The sequence below is a fragment of the Euphorbia lathyris genome, chromosome 2 (genome assembly GCF_963576675.1).
Source record: "Euphorbia lathyris chromosome 2, ddEupLath1.1, whole genome shotgun sequence".
In the NCBI taxonomy this organism is placed as follows: Eukaryota; Viridiplantae; Streptophyta; class Magnoliopsida; order Malpighiales; family Euphorbiaceae; genus Euphorbia; species Euphorbia lathyris.
In genome coordinates, this window is record NC_088911.1 from 113,124,315 (window position 1) to 113,143,655 (window position 19,341).

The following is a 19,341-nucleotide window of genomic DNA, read 5'->3' on the forward strand; positions in this document are numbered from 1 at the left end:
TTACTCAACATTGAACAAACTCATTAGTACAATTAAATCAAAGCACTTAAATTTAATTGTTTTAATCATTGGATTAACTTAAATAATTTTGTCAAATCAAAATCATGTGGAAAGGTGTTTCAACAAACTCCCCCATTTTGATGTTGGCAAAAGTATTTAATCAATGAACTCAGTGTTGAGCATCCCTCATGATTTTTGACCTTTTTATTCTTCTGAAGTTACTCCCCCGTATGGGTTGCATCTGTTGACTTAGTTCAACTCTAAACCTTCTAAGATCTAATTGAGTGAAACTAAGACTTGAGTCCACTTACTTAGTTCAATTCTAAACCTTCTAAGATTTAATCGAAAAGAGCCTAAGGTCAGCTTCCGAAGAAGGTCAATACTTGGAACATTTGGTCATTTACTCAGTTTTGATACACAGTTCAATTCAGGTATCAGAGTTGGGTTCTGGTATCAGAGTTTAGATTCAAATATCAGAGTTGAGGTATACTGAATGTATTTTACTTGATAAATTTTTATGTTCACAAGTTTTAAGTTGTTTTTCAATGAGTTTGTATGAGACAGATCAGCATATAAACACAGCAAGTAAGCATCACATATATAAAGACAGTTTGGATAAAGGATGCTTATATATAGAAATACTCAGCTTAACAAGAACATGCCATAAAAACATAAGTTACAAGCTAAGACTATAGACTATTGCTAGTTCTATATCTTGATATTGGCTTGAACTTGATTTGACTTGGGTTTGGTTTGGCTTGGCTTGGCTGTTCGTTGTTGCTGACTTTGAGTGCCTGGGATAGCAGAAGTTGAGCCAGGAGGCTTCTGCTGAGTTTCGGCGGCTGGCTGCTTAGCCTTATCTTTCTCCCCCGTTTTCTGCTGAGTTCCAACAGCTTGCTTAGCTTGATCTTTCTCCCCCGTTTTGCCAGCATCATTAGATTGAAGGGGAGGAGCATAGAACTGCCCTTGTTGAATAGCACGAGTCAGTATGGCTGAATGGTGTTGCATGTGACCCGTACTTTCTCTAAGACCCTTAAAGACCTGCACGCAGTCGACCATACTTGAAGCGAGGATTTTAATATTTGCGCTGAGCATGCTGAGTAGGTACTCAAGTGATTTCCCTATCCAAGTAATGGAGTCCGTCATTCGTGCTAGGGGTGAGCAAAACCGAACCGAAAACCGAAAACCTAAAAAACCTAACCGAAAAAACCGAACCAAACCGGATTGTAGTTTGGTTCGGTTTGGTTCTTATTTTTATACAACTTTGGTTTTCGGTTCGGTTCGGTTTGGTTTGGGTATAAACCGAAAAAACCTAAAAACCGAATTAAAATATTATTTGATTATTAAAAATAACCTATTCCCAGTACAAATCAATCTATTAACCCATTCCTACTACAAACCAGACTATTATAATTATTTCAAACCTAACACTATAAATTAGCAGAGAAAGTCGAGAAAGAGAGGAACTCAACTCCACAGCAGCCGCTCTCTCTCTCTCTGTTATTTCTTTCTGTCGACTTTCCAAGCAAGTCGATTGAGTTTGCCCACCCTCTATTCATCTAATCCGGTGCAAAATTGTCGTACTCCTTCGTGCGAAAATAGTCTTGCCGCTTACTGATTACCAGGAGACTGATTGAGAGTCTGAAAAAGGTACGAATTGACAGATTTTCTTAAATAATAAACAAGTTGTTCACGTTTTCTTAAATATACAACTATCAATAATAGACAAGCTGTTCACGTTTTCTTAAATATAATGTATATGAAAAACAATTAATTCTGTTGATAATATTATAAAGCACAATTGGTTATGTTCATGTTTTATTACGTTTTCTTAATAAACAATTGGTGTTGTTTATGTTTTGGTTCTGTTGATAATATTAGTACATATATTAAAACAATTGTTTAGGTATATAATAAGATATATATGGAAAACAATTAGTGTTGTTCATGTGCTGTTAAATTCCCAACCATAAAATTATATAAGAGGTACATGCATAGCAAATTATTTCTTTTAGTGATTATGTGCAAATTTCTATTCATATCTTTATGAGTGGTAATACTAATATTTACTAATCATTAAAATTCTAATTATTTCATAAATTGTGTTTCTATTTGTGTTGTAAACTTATTATATGTTCTATTTTTATTTTTTATGTTTGTATTTGTATTCTATGATCTAATTTGTTTCGGGTGAACTAACTTTTTATTTTTTACGTTTTTTATTTTGTAGGTTTAAATTCAAACTTGGTTGATAAAGTTTAATTTGGACTTTAAACTTCAAGACTGTTATTTTAGTTATTATTAGTACTTACATCAATCAATTTTATTATTTTAAGAGTAATTTATATTGGATTATTATTTTAGTTTATTTGGAACTAATTTATAATGGATTATTATTTTAGATTATTATGGTTATGGATTTAGAATTAGAATGATATGATATGATGAGATTTTAATTATTTTAAAATTATAAAAATAAGTTCCTGGAACAAAAGTTCCAGCAACATTGTTTTTGGATTGTATGCTTTATAACAAAGCAAAATTGACATATATAATGTAAACGTTCTAAATAAAAAAAAAAGTTACAGGAAACATTATTATTTATATCTAATTTGGTTTGGAATGGAACCAAACCGAAATAGTTTGGTTCGGTTTGAACCGAACCGAATTTTAATTTGGTTCGGTTCGGTTTATAAAAATAGTCTTTATTAGGTTCGGTTTTATTTGGTTCGGTTCGGTTTTTGAACCGAACCGGACCATGCTCACCCCTAATTCGTGCATAGGATTGATAATACATCATGAGCAGTGCAGAATCATACGAATGACGCTGAGTATTAATATGTCGTACATGCGCAAGTGTTGACCTGGTGCAGTGCAAAATGTCATTGGTCTTGACCTGGTCAGTGTCCACTTCTTCTTTGCTCAAGTTGAGTAGGCGTATAGCCTCACCGATTTGTTCTATGGAGCATTGAGAAGAGGATGATATAAGTTCACGAGCCCCGATTAGCTCGACAGTCAGCTGGGTAAAATGCTGAGTGACCTCAGCAGAAGTGGCGGATGATGAGTTCGCAGCAGTCAGGGCATTGATTTTCCCTTCGATGGAGTTCATATGATTAACCATCATCAGCTGAAGTTCGGCCAGCTTGACTATGAATTCTTGCTTGGGCTGCTGAGAGACTAGAGAGGTCATGACACTCATCAGCTCCTTGAGACCTTTGAGTTCGTTCAAAAGTTGCGTGACGGAGGAAAATTGAGTTGGCTCAGCAGGAATGGACCCAGCAGCATCGGTTTGAGACTGATGAATCTCTTGAAGTAGAGTTTGAGCAGAGTGGATGATTCTTCTTCCTGACTCAGAAGCATCCAAATAAGTATAAGGATCATCAGTGTTGTGCTCAGTGGCCGTTTTCTGGTTAACGGCAGCAGGTGGAGAATTTTGGTGCTGCCCAGAAGTGGAAGTGCCAGCCTGGTCAGTGGCTGCACTTTTATTGAGGCCAGCAGCAGGAGCTGACTGGTTGATGAACTGCTCAGTGGAGGATGGAAGTGGTTGCTCGGTAGTCTTATTTACCTGCTCAAGGTCAGTCTGGAGTTGAGTAGAACTTTGAGGTGGAGGCAGCTCAGCACTGTCTTTAGCAGGTGGATTTTCCTTGGCTAACTCATGATGTTGAGCAGCTGGAACATCGAGCACTTGCTCAGTGGAAGGTTGAGCAGAGGTGTCGGCAGAAGTTGGACCCTTAGTGGCTTGTTCCTCAGCTTGAGAAACAAAGGCTTGTTTTTCCTTTACTTGGTCCGGAGTGGGCTCAGTGATGGTGGTGAAGAATTAGAACTGGAGCCTGGTTAAGTCTGTGATTGGGTCCCTTAGTGGTGATTCATCCAGCAGATCTATAACGCTGGGCTTTTGAGCTTTGCGTTTGAAACGCTTGTCCGCACTGCCCTTTGGAGTTTTGGTTGGAGGAGAAGGGTCAGCGGCAGGAGAGTCAGGTGACTCAGAAGAGAAATTGAGTCTTAGGTCAGCGTAGAGGTTCTCTTTAACCTTGTCCTTTATTGGAGACTTAACTCCTTGCTCATCAGTCTGCTCAGCAGCAGTTGTATTACTCGGCTCAGTAGAATGTACCTTGTCAGCTCGAGCCAGTTCCTCAGTACACCCTTAGTTTTCCTCCTGATCACAAGGTGTCTTTTCCAAGTCAATTTCTTGACTTGGTACAAAATGTGAGTCCGCTAAAATCACAAAGTCAAGTGGGTTAGCGTCTAACGGCTTCAACCTAGAGGTTTTCTTCCTCTTAAGCGGCTATTCAAGTGTCTCCTCACTTTCCTCAGGGTCAGTTCTCTTCTGTTTCTTCTCAGTTGACTCTGGCTTTTCTTGCGCTGGCTCAGCAGGAGCAACTTTCTTTCCACCAACTACCACCCTGATTTTCTTGGCAGTCTTGTTAATATATTTGGCCAGTTGGGTTGAGGATTGGTCAGCTTTCCTTTTTCTCTCCTGCCGAGTTCGCTCAGCAGGTGCTGTTTTAACCACAACTCTCTTTCCTTTTTGAGACAGCTCGGCATGTCCTTCGTCATCCAGATCATCCTCAGCAGGTTCTTCTTCAACTACAGCCCCTTTTCCTTTCTTAGGTTTGATAGGTTGACTATGAGCTAAGCCGAGTAGGATGCCCGTAGTGATTTCAGTCCCTATCACATTGATTTCCCCCTTTAAGCTGATTTCGTGATCCTGTAGAATTTTGGTGATCAGAGAACCCATCCTAAGGATCTCGGTGCTGTGTTGGAAGGCCCCAATGAGAAATACAAGCATGTTGAGTGGTTTGTAGTTCAACATGTGCCAGATGAAGCACTGTTCGAAGTTTGAGTTTGAGGAGGAGGCATTGACCTTAGGAAATAGATAGTTGGTCAGGATGTAGTGTGCTTGTCTCTGAGGCTGACCCATATTGGTACTGTAGATTTCACCGCTGTGCGTTTTAGGTTTACAGAACTCAGCTACGTACTTAACCCACTTATAGTCGCTTATGCACTGGAGTTCTGCTCCTTCTTCTTTCAGATCAAGTAGTATGGCGAGATAGGAAGGGGTGATGGTAATTTCCTTGTTCTTGACCTTAGTAATCATATAGTCGTCATTATCGTCGGCTACTCTCACATTCGCGTAGAATTCCTTTACCAATTGTGGGTAGGTAGTTCCAGGAAGAGAGAAAAGTGTAGTCCAACCATTCTTTGAGATCCAGCCGCAGAACGGTTTCTCAGCTTCGACGAAACTCTTAGAGAACCATCGGGAGTGGTAGACTTTTAGGTTTTTAACGCTGGTGAAAACTGGGAAGAATTGTCTTTCCTTCGGTTTCTTGTTCTTTTTCTCCTTCTTTTTCTTTGAAGGAGTTGTTTGGTCATTGTTAGGGTTTTAGCCGAGGATGCTGACCTCAGGCATGGCTTGGTCATACTAACCATGAATTTGTCCTTGAGACTCTGAGGAAGTCTCTTGATATTCCTGCTCAGCAGGAGAGGCAGGGTTGATGTCTGAGTGATTGTCGTCGTAGTTCTCGCAGGAGTTATTCTAGGAATCGCTCGACATGGTGTTCTTGAGAGTTTTTGAGAGAGTTAGAAGATTAGGGAATTCGGAGAGATAGAGATCGAGTGCAATATGTTTCAAGTTTAAAGAGAAGTTAGTGGGAAATCATCCACTATTTATACCCGGTGCATGTTGATCTGATAGGTCGGAATGGCGGTTTGTTCTCGAATAGATCAACGACAGTTATCTCTGGCATTAATGACACATTCGGCGCATGGTTTTCTAATCATTATGCTTACATCATCCTAGGTGGCTACTTAAATACACGTGCAAGCATTAAATTTCGCAAGTTGTCTTACTCAGCATCTAGGATACTAAACGTTTGGTGTTTTGAGTGCTCAGTTTAGCGTAAAAGGGATTCATATCATGTGAAGTAACTCAGCATTTAGTAATCACTCAATATATATAGCAACTCAGCATATAGTGATTTCATAGCATTCAGTTTTACTCAGCATATGATAGTTACTCAACATGTAATGATCACTCGGCATATTATAATCACTCAATATTCATTTAGCTCAGAAATTTATTTAAGAGGATTAAACATACTGATAGCTTCCCTTAGTATGTTGAACTGCTCACGAGCCAATGGCTTCCTGAAGATATCTGCAAGCTGTTCATCTGTTGGAACATAGGTCAGCTTGATCTCACCCTTGAGTACATGATCTCTGATGAAGTGATGCCTTATGCTGACATGCTTCATCCTGTTGTGTTGGATTGGATTTTTAGATAAGTCAATGGCACTTTTGTTGTCACATTTGACTTCAATTGTTTTGGTTTGGACTCCATAATCATCCAGCTGTTGCTTGATCCATAGGACTTGTGCAACACAACTTCCAGCAGCAATGTACTCAGCTTCAGTTATTGACAGGGCAACTGACGACTGCTTCTTACTGAACCAAGACACTAGACAGCTTCCAAGGAAATGACATCCTCTTGAAGTGCTTTTCCGCTCAAGCTTGTCCGTCCATAGTCAGCGTAAGTGTATCCTATGAGTGTGAAATCGTTTGTGTTTGGATACCATAAACCTGCATTCACTGAGCTTTGCAAATATCTAAGGATTCTTTTTACAGCTATGTAGTGAGATTCTTTAGGGTCAGCTTGATATCTTGCGCAGTAACATACTGAGTACTGAATATCTGGCCTACTTGCCGTTAGATAGAGTAAAGAGCCGATCATACCTCGATACAATTTGCTATCTACTAACTTACCTTTTTCATCAGCACAGAGCACCGTGTCAGTACCCATTGGGGTAGATATTGGCTTACAACTTTCCATATCGAATTTCTTCAATATCTCCTTAGCATATTTAGTCTGACTAATGAAGATGCCATTCTTACCTTGTTTGATTTGAAGTCCAAGGAAGAAGTTGAGTTCTCCCATTATTGACATTTCAAACTCAGTTTGCATCTGTTTGCTAAATTCCTTGCACATAGATTCATTAGTAGCACCAAAAATGATATCATCTACATATATTTGTGCCAACAGGGTGTCTTTACCCTTTTTCTTAATGAATAAGGTTGTGTCAGCTTTTCCTCTGACATAGTTCCTGGTCAGCAGAAAACTGGTCAGCCTTTCGTACCAAGCACGTGGTGCTTGCTTCAGGCCGTACAGAGCCTTTTTGAGTTTATAAACATGGTTTGGGAATTTTGGATCCTCAAACCCTGGAGGATGACTAACATAAACCTCTTCATTTATAACTCCATTAAGAAATGCACTCTTAACATCCATTTGGAACAATTTAAAGTTGATAAAGCTAGCAAACGCACACAATATTCTTATTGCCTCTAATCTAGCTACGGGTGCAAAGGTCTCACCATAGTCAATACCTTCCCGCTGACTGTAACCTTGAGCTATAAGTCTGGCTTTGTTCCTGACTACGTTTCCCTGTTCATCTAGCTTAATGCGAAATACCCATTTTGTTCCTATGGTCTTTTGATTCTTCGGTTTAGGCACTAAATCCCATACTTCGTTTCTCTTGAATTGATCAAGTTCCTCTTGCATAGCGTTTATCCAGAATTCATCGTGCTCAGCTTCTGAAAAGTTTTTTGGTTCAAGAACTGAGACGAACGCAACATTACTGAGATATCTCCTGAGTTGATTTCTGGTCATCAGGGTGTTCTCAGCAGCATCAAGAATGGACTTCTCTGAGTGTCCTCTTGGAACCTTGATCTTTTTTGGTAGTGTGGAGTTTTCAGGAGTTGGTGTTTCAACAATCTCTGCAGGATTATATTGGTCAGTAAAGATAATTTCTAGTTCATTTTTACCTTTGGTCAGCCCTTGAGGTAGTGACTCAGTGGCTCCATTTTGGTCAGCGGAAGCTGAGCATGGGTCATCTTCGGTAGGCTGACTTATCTTCCATGCAGGGTCAGTTTCATCGAACTCAATATGTACAGACTCTTCTACGACCTGAGTTCGTTTATTAAACACCATATATGCTTTGCTGTTTGTTGAGTACCCTAGAAAGATAGCTTCATCAGCTTTAGAATCAAATTTAGCAAGGTTGTCTTTAGTATTTAAAATAAAACATTTGCAACCAAAGGCAAGAAAATATCCAATGTTGGGTTTTTGTCCTTTCCAAAGTTTGTAGGGGGTTTTCTTAAGTATAGGTCTAACTAGAGCCCTATTGAGTATATAGCAAGCTGTGTTGACAGCTTCACCCCAGAAATACTTTGGAAGCCTATTCTCACTTAGCATTGTCCTAGCTATTTCAACTAAAGTTCTGTTCTTCCTTTCAACAACCCCATTTTGTTGAGGCGTTCTAAGAGCAGAAAAATTGTGGTCAATGCCGCTGACTTCACAGAATTCATCAAACTGTTGATTTTTGAATTCTCCGCCATTATCACTTCGAATGTGAGCTAACCTTAGGTCTTTGTCATTTTCAAGTTTTCTAATCAGTGTTGAGAACATCTCAAAAGATTCATCCTTGCTACTCAGCAGGATGACCTAAGTATACCGAGAAAAGTCATCTACAATGACCAAGGAAAATCTCTTACCACCCAAGCTCAGTGGCTGGACTGGTCCGAAAAGATCCAAGTGTAGTAACTCTAATGGGCGCTTGATTGAGGCTACATTTTTACTTTGAAAAGACTTTTTGGTTTGTTTACCTTGCTGACAAGCATTGCATAATTGATCCTTCTCAAATCTGAGTTTGGGCAAACCCTCAACTAATTGCTTTCTTGCTAGTTTGGCTAGGAGGTCCATGCTTACATGACCAAGTCTCATATGCCATAGCCAGGAATTATCTTCCTTTGACACTAAGCATATATTTTTTGAAAACTTCTTTTCTAAGTTTAGCATGAAAACATTTTCAACACGAGGGGCAGTTAAAATCAATTCATTTGTTTTTCCCTCGAGTATTCTACACTCAGTGGCATCAAATACAACCTTTCTATCACTGTCACATAGCTGAGCTACGCTCAATAGATTATATTTAAGACCTCTGACTAGGGAGACTAACTCAATAGTAGGATTACCACCAACGGTACCTGACCCTACTATCTTACCCTTTTTGTTGTCTCCAAAACTTACATTACCTCCTCGTTTATGCACAAGTGTGATGAACTGAGTTTCATCACCAATCATATGCCTCGAGCATGCGCTGTCAATGTACCATAGCTTTGACTTCTCCGCGCACCTCAGGCTCACCTGCAATTTAACTAGTTATCTTTAGGTACCCAATTCTTTTTTGGTCCTTGTTTGTTAGAGCTAACAGGTGATGCATCATATTTAATTTTGTGATGGCAGACATTTATGGTGTGGCCATCTTTTCCACAAAAGTCACAAAAAACTACCCTTTGAGGGTATTTCCATTTTTGGTCAGCACGATGGTGCTGAGCATACCAACACACTTTTATAGTGTGTCCTCTCTTTCCACAACAGTCACACTGACTGTTTTGTTGAGTGTACCGTCTTTGCTGACTCGTACCTGAATACTCAGCTTTTGGATAGAACCTTTTCTTAGCCGATGAACTCAGTTGATTCTGTATGGATGTGATGTCCTTTCTCAACTTTTTAGAGTCGGATTGAACTTCAGAGACAAACCTGTGCATGATTTTCAAGTTTTCATCTTGCCTGGTATTGTCTTGGAGCAGATGTCGGAGGTCACTGAGTTTGACCTCTTCAATCTCATCACACCGCCTGCTGAGTGCTCGTATTTTCTTGTTACACTTTTTGATCAGTGTATAAAGATCACTTAAGGCATTAACCATTTCATTTCTGAGCAAGGGAAGAGATGTTACCTCATTAGAGTGTTCCTCATGGTCAGACCCATCGGAGAGGTCAGCTTGCTCAGATCAGCAGTTGTCAGCAGATTCATCAGCCATAAAACAGATGTTTGCTGACTCAGTGGCATTAGCTTCTGATGATGTTGACTCATCACTATCACTCCATGTGGCCACCATTGTCTTTCTACTACCTTTCTTTTCTTTCTTCAGAGTAGGACAACTTGATTTGATGTGCCCAGCTTGATGGCATTCGAAACAAGTAATAGGCTTGGAGTTGTCCCTCTTGTGTCTGCTGTCGCTAGACTCAGCTTTGTATTTATCGCTTCTTTTAAATGACCTTTTTCTGTTCTTGTCATTTTTTCTAAACAGCTTCTTCATCTTCCTGGTAAACATGGCCATCTCCTCATCATCTGATGAATTAGCTTCCGTTGAGTCAGCTTTCATGACAAGAGATTTTTGCTTCTTGTCCTCAGTCTTTTCTTTGGCCTCAAAATTTTTCATGGAGATCTCATGGGTCAGCAGAGATCCGATGAGCTCATCGTACTTTTACGTGGTCAGGTCCTGAGCTTCTTCTACGGCAGTCTTCTTTGCTTGCCAGCTCTTTGGAAGACTTCTTAGAATCTTCTTCACTTGTTCTTTTTCAGTGAAGTTCTTGCCGAGTCTTTTAAGCTCATTTATGATGTTGGTGAATCTTGAGTTCATCTCAGAGATGTCTTCATTTTCGTTCATCTCAAACAGTTCGTATAGTCTCATTTGTTGATTCACCTTGGACTCATTGACCTTGCTGGTTCCTTCATAGGTCACTTCCAGCTTCTTCCAAATTTCTTGTGCTGACTCACAACCTGAATTTTTGTTGTACTCTGCAACATCTAACGCACATTGAAGCATATTGATAGCCGAAGCATTATTTTGTAATTTTTTAAGGTCATCATCTGACCACTTATCCTCACTTTTAACGGACTTTACACCATCAATAGTTTCATAGGGAACAAACGGGCTTTGGACTATAGCTAGCCATGCACTCATGTTTGTTGCTTGAATAAATTTTTTCATCCTGTTCTTCCAGAATGTATAATTTGACCCGAAGAACAGTAGAGGCTGACTAATAGATAATCCCTCGGGGAGTATCTGTGTTGTTTGATTTCCTGGAAGGAAACGAGTGCTGTTCTCAGCCATTACAGGGATCAGCTCAAGATAGTTTTATCTTGAATAGTGAGCTACTGTGCTCTGATACCACTTGTTGGTCCCGTGTAGCGTAGTAGGATTAGTTCCAGGGGGGTTAGGAACTAATATAACTTTTTCGCTTTATAATGCTAACTTAATTAAATGTTTGACAATTTAACTCAGCTTTAGGTCAGCAAGGCTGAGTGAGGTGTGAGACAGCTTTAATCAGATACTGACTAGAGCTGTTTCAATTGTGAGTTGGGAAGTAACACTTTAGGTCAGCTTCCAACTCAGCACTCTGATTACTCAGGGTCGGCTTGTAAAAATTATTTACTGAGCAATTTAAGCAAGAAACACATACATATACATATATATCAAGAGAAAGGGTTAGAAATTACTCAGCAGACTTATCCTGGCTCGGCCTCACCGCCTACGTCCAGTCCCCAGAATCCCTCCGAGCTTTTTCAATCCACTACTGAGCTCTTTAAAGGTAGAGCACAAACCGTTTACAATAGCAACTGAGTATGCAAGAGTACCATCCTCTATTCGTCTACTCAATCCTATCTACCACTGAACACTATAACCGAGTATTCAGATTTTCTCTACCACTGAGTACTATAACCAAGTACTCAACTTCACTCTTCTAACCTTTACAATTGATACAACATTGTTCTCACAAAACGAAGAACACTTTAGATGAATAGAATTCACTCTAGACTTGTACACAATGATTGGAATTGGGTGTAAGAACTTGCTTTTTCTATTTTTGACTTAGTAAAGATTTTGCTTGTCTGTATCTCTCTTATATGTATTCGGCAATGATCCAAGTGATGAACTTGTCCATTTATAGTGAATTCTGAAGCTTCAATGATTTGAATTCAGACATATCCGTTGAGAGTAAACGGTCTTCTTTCGTCATTGATTGGTCAGCTTCCAGAATTGCAGGCCAATCTTGTCTTCTGATTTTCGCAGGAGCCAGGCTTGCCAGATTCGTCTTCTTGCGCCAGGTTCATCATCTAGTGCTAGGTTTGTCTTCTTGCTAAACGTCAGATGGTCCATGCGTCTCGAAAAGGTCCTTGAAACGGATTTCCGAGGCTTCTAAAATGTGTCAGACTTTGTCTCACAAGTTGATAGATAATTGGACACTGACTTGATTTTCACTCAGCTTGACTTAGCGGCGACTTGAATATTGCTCAGCTTGACTTCGCAGCTTCGCCTTCAAGCTTTTTTGAAGAAGACGTTTCTTTCGTAAAGTTGAGTTGCATTCTACTCAGCTCAGCCGTGTGACTTGCTCATGCTGACTTTGTTCTGTCTTTCTTTTATAAACTTTAAGTTCCTGTTCTAGATAGTTAACTTACTCAACATTGAACAAACTCATTAGTACAATTAAATCAAAGCACTTAAATTTAATTGTTTTAATCATTGGATTAACTTAAATAATTTTGTCAAATCAAAATCATGTGGAAAGGTGTGTCAACAATAGGGACCGAAAGAAACCACGGCAACACTTGGAGAGAACAACACTCTCACTGGATGCTCCTTGAAAAGAGGTCTTGTATTGGGTAAAAAAGAACATGGTACATATCAACTACCCCCAAAAAATCAAGCGATCACCCCTACGAAGAAATGATGCATACTTCCACTTCCATAAGAGCGAGGGCATGACACAGAAGATTGCAGGCAGTTTATCACCGAACTATAAAAGATGGTCGCTTAGAGAAAACTAAACCATTTTTTGCAAAAGATTAGAAAGGGTTGTACATCGGAGCCAAAATAAAAGTGCAACAAGGACCGGGCCTCACGAGGCATTATCAACGTCATCTCATGAGGACCCACTCTAAGATAGACATCCAAGAGAAAGTGGTCGCTAGGATAGGAGAGGCTCTACTCATCTAGATCGGACTTTTCATTTAATATGACGAGAAATACCCCCAGGATAGCGCATGATGACACGTTGGTGATCGAAGTCTGAATCAAAGAATTGAAAGTTTGTAAGGTATTTGTGGATAACGGAAGCTCTACAAACATCATAACAAAAAAAAGCCTATAAAGCACAACACCTCAAGCCAATTCAGTTGAGCCTTATACAAGCCCCCTGATGTGAATTAGCGAACACACAGTCCATTGTTTAGAAGTATAGCTATAAAGATAGAAGTTGGAGACGACCATCCTACCTAGCAATCGAAAATTGAATTCTTTATGATAGACGCTGGCCTATCGTACAATGTGGTAGTAGGGATGACCTTTGATGTCGGACTTGAAAGGTTCCTTGTCCATTCGGCACATGGCATGGCAGATCCTCACATCTAGAGGAATGGCCATCGTCCAAGGAAACCAAACTATAGCACAACAAACATACAACATCATCATTAGAAATGAAGCATCGGAAATTGAGCCTATTAAAATGGAAGAGAGAGAGGGAAGAACCAGTAGGAGCCCTAAAATCAGTATGGTTAATAGAGTGCAAATTAGTACGAGTCTCAACATAAAAGTGGAGGCTATGCAAATCATACAAACCGAGGTGAAAATTTTGTTATATTATGGACACATTGAGAAGGTTGTATATCCACCTTGGCTAGCAAATGTAGTTTTGGTAATGAAGGCAAATGAAAAGTGGAGGCTATGCATTGATTTTACAAATTTGAACAAGGTTTGCCCGAAGGATTCATATCCACTATCCTGTATTGATATAGTCATAGCCACCACGAGAGGATATGGAATCTATTCGCCGATGGATACCGCAGTCAGGTACCGCTAGATACCGATGAACCCACTCTATAAGGAAAGAATGAGCTTCATAACCAATGAAGGCATGTATTGTTACATATTTATGCCTTTCGGGCTAAAGAATATAGGAACCACTTATGAAAGGCTCACTAACATGATCTTTGAGGGTTTGATTGGAGAGAAAATCAAAATCTATATTAACGACATGATTGTGAAAAGCAAGACGATAGATCAACATGTAACATACCTAGAAATGGTCTTCAAAACCTTGAAGTAGTATGACTTTAAGCTCCACCCTAAAAATGCACATTTGGTGTAGGTTCCGATAAATTCCTAGGGTTCATGATTTTCTAAAGAGGAATAAGGAAAACTCTAACAAGATTCAGGCAATAATCGATATGGCTCCACCTCAAAGAATCAACAACATCTAGAAGTTAAATGGAAAAATAAATGCCTTAGGAAGGTTCATCTCATGCTCGGTTAAATGATGCATGTCGTTCTACAAAAGTCTAAAAGGGGCAAAGGATTTTGACTAGACATCCAAGTTCCAAGTGTCCTTCGAGAAGCTTAAGGAGTTTTTAGCATCACCTGAAGGGAAATTAGACAAGTCTAGGCACAGCTGAATTATAAAATTTTATCTATTTCCCTTTTTCTAAGATCTGTTAATCGTTATTTCATATAAAGAGAGATTAAATACATGTACCTTGGTTGACGAACTATCTACCATTGTAAATAAAGTGCCCCATGGATATCACGTCAATCATGAACACAAACAAAACTAAAATATTAGTAATCAACCAAAATAACAACCAAGTGTAGATTGTCTCTAACGGTATCCACACGAACTAAGAAACGAATAGAACAGACGAGATAATTTATCAAATGAGGGACGAGAAGAATTTCCTATCTCTCTATCTGTGTTGGTCGAATTTCATATGTTAATCAACTATTTAACTTCTCACAAGTTATATGTGAGAGGGATCTCAATTTTTATCCCTTATGGAGTGAGATAGATTATTGTGAGTTAGAAATAAATAAAGAGCAATATTCTAAATTATTAAACAAGAATTACTTAATCTTGCAAAGAAGGTTAAAAGTAAACCAATCAATCTTGTTAAGTTTTTAGCTCGTGTTTCCTTTGGGAATGCCATACTAATTCTACTTAGCTCAGAAACTAGAGCTCGTTAGTTTTGTGTCTCATCAATCCCTATAGTTTCTAGGTTGTCAAATCTGCTAATGCGACATTTATATGAACCTTAGGAGATTTCGGTATTGTAATTGCCCTACATGTTAACCACTTATAAAAGTAAGAGAAAGAGATTAACAAGTATAATAAAAATGAAAATCGCAAAATATATATTAAAACTATGAAGATAATTTGATGAAACATAACCAAACCCTTAATTATTTATTTTTAGACTCATTAATTAACCATTTCTTTGTCAAATTAGTTAGTAGTGAACATCTAATTCGGTTAAAAATATTTTATTTTTTTAAATGTGACTATGAATACAGTTTAAATTAGAGTTTTTAGAGTTTCTTTATAGTCGCATTACAGTTATGGTTTTTACTGTTTGAAATTATAAATTTAACCATAGTGTTTCCAAGTAAGATCAATTTTAGCCATACGTTTCTCAAAATTGAAAAAACTATCTTGATTGTTATTTAACTCTTACATCGAACCTTCCAAACGAGTTTATGGATAAATTGAAATAGTTTCATATGTTTTTTGTTAATTATTTGTAACTATTAGTAACACAATAAATATTTTAGACATTTTGACAATATTTTTGTGTGATTAACTTACACGTGACAAACATTTTTTTGACAGTTTATCCAATTTCTCGTTTCGAGACTCGTCAGGTATCCTTAAGGTCAAAAGTGACAGTTAAATAACATTCAAAACAGTTTTTTTAAAATTTTCGATGACGTTAGGTTAAAATTGATTTTTCTTAAAAACGTTAGATTTAATTTTGTACTTTTCGTACGTTAGGACTAAATAACCACTTTCCAAAACTAGATAATGAAGTTTAAAGATTAATGTTTGAAGTCAAATTAAAATTGTTAAAAATATAAGGACTGTTATAGTAATAATTCATTTGGGTTCATAACAAGTGGGCCCATTATGCATTATGATATTCAGATAAGCCTTGACCTAGTATAAAGAAGAGCCTTTAGGAGGAGTTCGGGCGCTGACTGAAGCCATCCTTCGGTCATTTCAGTATGACCGAAGGTAATCAGTCAAAAGGGATCTAAGGACATGCGGACCAATCAGAAGATGGACTCTAAGTGTACACTCCTTATATTCATAAATACAGTGACACATAAAGATAGGGTCCGCTGACCTATCAGAAGCTGACACGTGTTTAGATATCATTTTTCATTATCTATAAATAGTTGAGTCACTACAAAGTTGAAGTAACTGATTCTAACTACTCTAAACACTTTCTAAGTCTTTGATATTCTCTCATATTATCAAATGACTTTACCATCGGAGAGGGTTCGCCGGTCTCTAGCCCCTTTTCTGACGGTTCTTGTGTTCGCAGATAACTGAAATCTTGATCGTGAAAACAAGTTACGAAACAACGGTAACAAGGATCAATTTTGAATTTTTACTTAAAAAAATTTACAAGAATTTACGGCTTGCTTACTTTTTAAAAGAGTAAAGTTGAAACCGATGGACTAGCTACCCGTTTCAACTTAAAAAAATTAATTTGAAATTAATAGTTAATCTATGGGTTTCTATACAAAATGAAACTAGTAGAAAACCCATATGTTTCTTCCTTGGTTAGCAGAGATCCATGGTGAGGTAATATGCTAAACCAAAGACATGTATGAGGATTAAATATTCACAAAGGCCCCAAAAAACATCTAATATAATCAGCTAACAGTTAACAACTAATAGCTATTTACTAAAAAGACCTTAATGTTTCTTCCAAAAAAAAAAAAAGGGTAGAAGGAGGGAATTGTAGGAAGAGAAAAATTGACTTGACATTATCGTCGATATACACTGCGGCAACCGGAGATCAATGGAAAGAAGAAGAAAAAAAGTTTGTGCTCTAAAGATAGATGGGAAGTTAAAGAAACAGCAACAAAACATTCAAAACCCAACACTAAACACTAAGAGCATCCCTAGTGGTTGGGTACTCAAATACTTTCCACATCATCAAATAATACTATTACAAAACACCCTCCATAATAAAACACTCTCCTTACAAAAACTCCTCTAGTGGTTAGATACTTTTACATTACTTTAATGGGATTAAAATCTGTTGTTCCTTGTTGAGTGTCCCCTTCCCTCCCTGTCCCCCATTTATTTAATTACGTATCAGCCTTTAATTCTAATTTTTGAACTCTGTTAACGTTTAATTAATATTAATCCCAACACTGTTAATTCCCTTCAACGACAACCTTTCTCCTTCCTTCAGCACCAACGCGTCTCTTCAATTTCTTCGATCAACAGAGTTCTTCCTCTTCGATTGCGATTTCTTCTCGATTTCAATTACATTGTCATTTTCTTCCGATTACAGGTGATTACAGGTTTATTTCTCTTTTGATTTTGTATTTTTATTGCTGAATTTTCTTTCTCTTCTCCTCCTAGTTAAACCCAATTCTCTTCCAATTTTTCTCCAGAAAAATTATTAGTTTGAAACATGTAATTACAGCTATTTTTTTATGTCAATTTTAGGGGAAGTTGTTCATTATGCTTCTTGCTAAAGATTTCTGCATCGTTATTCTTCTTCCGCATCAGGTTCTTTTCTTTCATTTCTTTTCAGACGGACTGCAAACAAGAGGGATAAGGAATACCAATTGTCCCGGATACGTTTGAACCACTTCGACAGGTTATTTTGAAGGCGGCTTGGAGAGAACTTAAGCGAATCGAAAATAATGATAGACGGGAAAGAATAAGACCTCCATACAAAGGAAAGGGTTTAATTGAAAGCTGCTTTATCGACTTAAAGGCGCAAATCAACCGAAGCGCCTATAGTTTAATGTGAAGCTAAGGGCTAGCTATAGAGCCATTGCTCCACAAAAGGAACACGTTAGGATAGGCAGGGCTAGTGCATAGCAGCTTGCTTATTCAAAACAGGTACTTTATTGTTCATTAGACATATGTGTATTGTAGAGGAAGAACTCAAGGTTCTATGCATTGTATAATTAATAGCTAAATTAAAAAAAATCTTGATATTTGCAAGTTATGCCTGCTAGAATTTATCAAATATGGTTCTGCCAACCTTTATTCATCCTTGCCAACCTATATTTTTTTTTTCATTTAGCTGAACTCTTGAAACTTATCCTATGTAAAAGAAGGTAATTAATTCTTTCTTTTTGCACTTAAAAACATGCATTCCTATATAAAAAGAGTTAGCAATTTTCTTTTTGCATATTCAATTATCTGATATATTGTCATCTTTATCTCCTTATTGTAATGGAAAAAAGAATTAGACCTTTTGGGCTTTACAACTAATTAGCTAAAATATGATTGCAAAGTTGCACATATGCAGGCAACCGTCCCACCAAATTTTGTGATCTAAAATGAATGTGTTATTTTCAATTGTTTAGCAAATTGAGTAAACCAGTAGTAACTCATGTTATTGGTAGTTGGTATTGTTATATTTTTATTGAATAAACACAATAGCATATTGAACCTAGTTTTTATTATAGGTTTATATTGTTTTTTTTTTATTTAGAACTTTGTGGATTAGACATTTTTACCATGCATTTATGTTGGTTATAATCTTGAGAATCATGAATTGGATGACATATGCTCTTGATTGATTAATGTTGGACTTGCTTTTTTCCATTATTTAGTTATTTAAGTTGTGAAATAGAATTATTATCAATATTCGATATAATCATCAAGAATCGTTCTGTCAATAATTTATGACTAATTTCTGCTTGTTTTTATTTCCAATTACAACACTAGAGGCAACCCATGGAAAAACATGCTTGATGGATGGGGCAATTAATTAGATATTCCTTCAGCACTCCATGTATTCGACGAAACTCTTCGTCCGTGGAATATCAGATGAATTCCAGAGAAATTTCATAATTTCAACCATGAAGGGAAAGAATCGTTGGGCTAGGCTGGGAGGCTTAATTATAACTCTATATTTCCTCGAGCGAGCTTTAACTGACGAAGAAGGGAAGCCGACCCTTTTTCTTTCCAATCCGGCAATGAAGTTGCTCTCATCTCCTTTACTCGTGGAATGTCCATGTCCGCTCTCTAACAACCTAGCCACTAGCTACTGGATGCCAACAAGGGAAATATTGTGGATCTTAAAAGTTATGTTCAACATGGGTTGAGATTGTCAACTGTGTAAAATTAGACAAATTTAGTTTTTATTGAAAAAAAATTAATGTATTGCCTATATTGTTTGTAATGATCAGATCAGAACATCAGTATACTGAGTATCTATAAATGAATATGTGTCTTATATTCAGTTTAACTTTGGCAACCAAGTTTATATACATAAAATTTTACATGTTACATAATAATTTTATAGTGCAAATAATCAATATGATGAGTTCCAAATAGCAAAGAATAGAATATTGGAAATGAAGATCAGAGTAGGATAAGAAGTAAGAACATCATTTAAAGCAACAAAATGACACAGTTAAGCATTTACAATGAAATCTACTATGGGAAATGAACATAAAATATATGACACT

At 37.6% G+C, this 19,341-nt stretch overlaps 1 long non-coding RNA gene across 3 annotated transcripts; it reads left to right on the forward strand.

Annotated features, from left to right (window-relative positions):
* Positions 1–17,014: 17,014 nt before the first annotated feature.
* On the forward strand, positions 17,015–19,117 carry LOC136216503 (uncharacterized). Of its 3 annotated transcripts, none has more exons than XR_010683323.1 (3): positions 17,015–17,198; positions 17,357–17,758; positions 18,596–19,117. It is a non-coding gene; the product is annotated as an uncharacterized lncRNA (long non-coding RNA). The 3 variants fall into 3 exon arrangements; XR_010683322.1 differs by having other exon boundaries at positions 17,017–17,198; positions 17,420–17,758; XR_010683324.1 differs by having other exon boundaries at positions 17,017–17,198; positions 17,445–17,758.
* Positions 19,118–19,341: the final 224 nt, after the last annotated feature.